This window comes from Siphateles boraxobius, unplaced genomic scaffold (genome assembly GCF_051911475.1).
Source record: "Siphateles boraxobius isolate OS27281-9 unplaced genomic scaffold, OSU_SipBor_1 252, whole genome shotgun sequence".
NCBI classification, from domain to species: Eukaryota; Metazoa; Chordata; class Actinopteri; order Cypriniformes; family Leuciscidae; genus Siphateles; species Siphateles boraxobius.
The window spans coordinates 69,206-75,000 of record NW_027508868.1 but is presented as its reverse complement, the minus strand read 5'-3'; the positions used below and the strand labels follow the sequence as shown (position 1 = coordinate 75,000).

At 38.4% G+C, this 5,795-nt stretch overlaps 1 protein-coding gene across 1 annotated transcript in view; it reads right to left on the bottom strand.

Moving 5' to 3' along the window:
* Nucleotides 1-5,423, bottom strand: part of crfa4 (cytokine receptor family, class I receptor 4) — a 39,759-nt gene extending 34,336 nt beyond the window's left edge. Inside the window, exon 1 of the mRNA XM_077243932.1 lies at nt 5,073-5,423. The gene's annotated coding sequence lies outside the window, so the exon portion shown is untranslated. The remainder of the gene's footprint in view (nt 1-5,072) is intronic.
* Between the last annotated feature and the right edge of the window lie 372 nt (nt 5,424-5,795).

Sequence of the window (5,795 nt, the reverse complement as noted above, 5' to 3'; positions counted from 1 at the left end):
ACATTCATCACATCATCACATTTATCACATTCATTACATTCATCACACCATCACATTCATCACATCATCATCACATTCATCATCATCATCATCACATTCATCACACCATCACATTCAACACATTCATCACATCATCACATTCACATCATCACATTCATCACATCATCACATTCAACACATTCATCACATTCATCACATTCATCACATCATCACATCATCACATCATCACATTCATCACATTCATCACATTCATCACATCATCACATTCATCACATTCATCACATTCATCACATTTATCACATCATCACATTCATCACATGCATCACACCATCACATCATCACATCATCACATTCATCACATCATCACATTCATCACATTCATCACATTCATCACACCATCACATTCATCACATCATCATCACATTCATCATCATCATCACATTCATCACACCATCACATTCACATCATCACATTCACATCATCACATTCATCACACCATCACATTCACATCATCACATTCATCACATCATCACATTCAACACATTCAACACATTCATCACATTCATCACATCATCACATCATCACATCATCACATCATCACATTCACACCATCACATTCACATCATCACATTCATCACATCATCACATTCATCACATTCAACACATTCAACACATTCATCACAATCATCACATTCATCACATTCATCACATCATCACATTCATCTCATCATCACATCATCACATTCACACCATCACATTCATCACATTCATCACATCATCACATTCACATCATCACATCATCACATTCACATCATCACATTCATCACATCATCACATTCAACACATTCATCACATTCATCACATCATCCCATCATCCCATCATCACATTCATCACATCATCCCATCATCCCATCATCACATTCATCACATCATCACATTCATCACATCATCCCATCATCACATTCATCACATCATCACATTCAACACATTCATCACATTCATCACACCATCACATTCATCACATCATCACATTCATCACATCATCCCATCATCCCATCATCACATTCATCACATTCATCACACCATCACATTCAACACATCATCACATTCATCACATCATCACGTTCATCACATCATCACATTCATTACATCATCCCATCATCCCATCATCACATTCATCACACCATCACATTCATCACATCATCACATTCATCACATCATCACGTTCATCACATCATCACATTCATCACATCATCACATCATCACATTCATCCCACCATCACATCATCACATTCATCTCATCATCACATTCATCACATCATCACATTCATCACACCATCACATTCATCACATCATCACATTCATCACATCATCACGTTCATCACATCATCACATTCATCACATCATCACATCATCACATTCATCCCACCATCACATCATCACATTCATCTCATCATCACATTCATCACATCATCCCATCATCCCATCATCACATTCATCACACCATCACATTCAACACATCATCACATTCATCACATCATCACATTCATCACATCATCCCATCATCACATTCATCACACCATCACATTCAACACATCATCACATTCATCCCATCATCACATTCATCACACCATCACATTCAACACATCATCACATTCATCACATCATCACATTCATCACATCATCCCATCATCCCATCATCACATTCATCACACCATCACATTCAACACATCATCACATTCATCCCATCATCACATTCATCACACCATCACATTCAACACATCATCACATTCATCACATCATCACATTCATCACATCATCCCATCATCACATTCATCACACCATCACATTCATCACATCATCACATTCATCACATCATCACGTTCATCACATCATCACATTCATCTCATCATCACATTCATCACATCATCACATTCACATCATCACATTCATCACATCACATTCACATCATCACATTCATCACATTCCTCACATCATCATCATCATCATCATCATCATCATCATCATCATCATATCATCATCACATCATCATCACATTCATCACATCATCATCATCACATTCATCACATCATCATCATCACATCATCATCATCACATCACATCACATCATCATCATCATCATCACATCATCATCATCATCATCATCATCATCATCATCACATCATCATCACATCATCATCATTTTCATCATCATCATCATCATCATCATCATCACATCATCATCACATCATCATCATTTTCATCATCATCATCATCATCATCATCATCATCATCACATCATCATCATCTTCATCTTCATCTTCATCTTCATCATCATCATCATCATCATCATCACATCATCTTCATCACATCATCATCATCACATTCATCACCGACGCTTCAAACACTGAATCACTGCTATCAACTACCAATCATGTGCATTACAAATATTTGAAAACAAATATATAACCATTTGCAAACATTGAGTGTTTCAATTATGATTGTGACTAATTCTGTATGCTGTAAACACAGGTATATAAAGTGAAGTCACGCAAAGCGTATTCTCTTACTGTATACAGTAACGTTCTCATCCTCAGAAACATCAACAAACATCGAGACGAGAGAAACACCGACGGCTGAACATCTGGGGTCAGATATTGGGTTATTATCTGATTCAAGCTCATAATAATATGTCAGTGTTTGATCTGAAGTTTGTTTACTTTTTTACAGTTCTGCTGTTTGTCGTCACTTGTTGTTAAAAGTAGAACCAGTACAGAACTGCTGGTGTAAACTACATACTTCACATTCTGAGCACCAAAACCAGGGAATAAATGATTGTGTGTGATTATCTGCGCTGATTCACTGGTTCAGTCTGTAAATGTGAGTAAAGCCTTCATTACACACAGTGTAAAGCCACATTATTATATTTATATGCTCAATGTTAAAGCGTGTCACATGATCATGTTCAAACTCGTCTCTGACATTCTGTTCGTCTCTGTTCCTGGTAATATTCAATCAGAAAAACTTCCCACTTCTCTGATGACCATGGCGGGGCTATAACCTGTCACTCACATGAGATCAGCCAATAGCAAACCAAAACCATTCAACCATCCAATCAATTCCCCACAGACACAATCAAGCCCCGCCCACATTTGTTCTTGTTTGTGTGTGTTTCACTCGGATATACGACACAATACAGGAGAAAAGGCCAGCACAACGTCAGGACATATTTTGTTCATCCTGGAACAATGTTTCTATCCTAAAATGCAGTCCTATAAATCAGAGGGAATGATGGTGAAAACACTGATGTAGACGCAGCTGACCCGGGTTAATTCTAGACTTACTCTAAACGTGGCCCGCACATCTGATTGGTTGATTGGAATGTTGATCCAGAAACGTGTTGTACTTGTTAAAATCACGTTCAGCGGGCTGGGACAGAGTTGTTGATCCAGGAACGATTAGTCAATAAGTGAGGTCAACAATTTTAATATTTTTATTTCTTGTGCAAACCACTGTCATTAATGTTTTAAGACTTCATCAAATGACACATCTGCTGCCAGAATCAACAGATTATTCACTATATAAATATTACTCGCATAAAGTTATTTAGGTACAATATCTGCTACTTCTGAAATGGCCATCAATTAAAAAGATGATTAGGTCAAATATAGCAGCTACTAAATCGATTTTTTCACACTGTTTGTAAACAAGAGGAAGGCAACAGATCTCATAATTTTAATCTGATATCAGCTGTGTGTGGCGGCCATGAAAATATCACAGCAATAGAGGAAAAAGCTGAGAGAAAATCAGCTGGAAAGGAAAATTCTGCCATTTTATTTCAAATAATGTGCACTGATGAATAAGAGCAGGAGCATGAATAATTAAATAAATAAATAGAAGAAAATATAGAATGAAGTGTATTGGATTTCAAGTATACTTTAAAATCTGGTCACTCAAGCAATGAGTGTGTGTGTGTGTGTGTGTGTGTGTGTGTGTGTGTGTGTGTGTGTGTGTGTGTGTGTGTGTGTGTGTGTGTGTGTGTGTGTGTGTGTGTGTGAGAGAAAGAGAGACTCATGACACAAGGTGTGTGTTTGTGATTGGCGCTCAGTGTCACACAAACGCGTGTGTGTCCTGATCTCGCAACGACCCCTGACGCGTGGATCTGCGTGACAGTCGTGTAGCACACACACTCTCCTGAAGTGTGTTAGTTGTGAGGCTTGCGTGTCGGTTGTTGCTCATAAGAAACTGGACGGCAGCGCAAAGACAGAGCGCGAGGTTCGACTAACTGTTGCACACACGCACGCACACACACACACACACACACACACACACACACACACACACACACCTTTATTACTGAGGACTTTTCACAGTCAATGTAAATGATTTTACTCGCCTGCATCTAACCCAAACCCTCACACACACAAACCTGTTGACGTTAGCATGACCGATAAAACACAAGCTCTACGTGTTTTCGCGTTTTAATTATTCACTTAAACTTCAATGACATTGCCTAATAAATACGTTCATTCATATGAGATCCGATAACGCATTCTTTCAATAAACAAAAAAATACGAAAATATAAACAGAGATCGAAGCTTGAGCCGAAGCCGAACAAAGACCGTCAACAATAAACAAGATAGGTTATATTTTATTATAAGTAGCCTGTATTCATTATTATGTACACTGTGCCTGGTAACAAATAACAGATATTATATTTATTTTGAAATAATAGCTACACCAGTTATGTCGTTCAGAAAAGAAGGACAAATCCTCTCAATTTTCACGCAACTTTGAAATATTAAATAACGAGATTAATCGACCGACATTTTCAGAATCTCAATGGAAACGCATGTAATATCTTGTATTCTGCATTATAAAACGCAATAACACACGAAGGAATATCAAATGAATGTCAACTGACATCCGCTCAAGTGCAAAAAAGTATCGAACATCAATTTATAGTCTAATCAATCCAAACAAATCAACGCAGACATTTTGTCACCAAGTTCATAAAGCGTCTCAGCTTTATTTCAAATGTTAAAGCTAATTTCTAGGAAAGAGTGTCTACCTTCTTATAGATCCTGGAAAAGGTTCCTGGTTTGCCTTGAATCCAGTGATCCTCATGCGAACAGCGAGCGACACCGACGGCGCAGAGATCGCCCGGTTCCGGTTCTTTACTTCAGATGATCGGGGATCAGATGTTGCTGGTCTGGATCTGAGCCGCACGTCTGGTCGCTCCACCTGATCGCGCGTCATCATCCCGGCGCGCGCGTTTCCACAGCGATGATGACATTACGACGCGAGACTCATTTGTTCGCGCAGATGCAACGCGTTTCACAGCAGATCCTCGTGTGTTTAGACTAGATTATACGAGCTAAAAGCGCAAAGGAAAGTTCGAGTAAGAACATGATTCCGCACTAACGCGTTAACACGTGACACCGGGGCTAGTACATCTCAGTAACCACATAGAAATCAAGCTTCAATAGGCTACTTGTTTTCTCTAGCAGTTTCAAACATGTTGTTTTCTATTCTAACCGTCTTGCGTCTTGTGAATTATGTTCTGAAATCATATTCTTGCATTCAGACAAGAGTCACTACATAAAGATATAAGGATTGAGCTGTTCATCAGAGAAAAGTCTTTTCACCCGTTTTCTTTATGGTATTTTTACACAACTCGTTTTCTTTCAACTATTTTTTCATTTTGTGTGCGTTACGCCTTCATGAACTGAATGCTGCTTGTCGTCTAGACTATAAGAGTTTATACATAATCTGAGTATGACAAATAAACCGA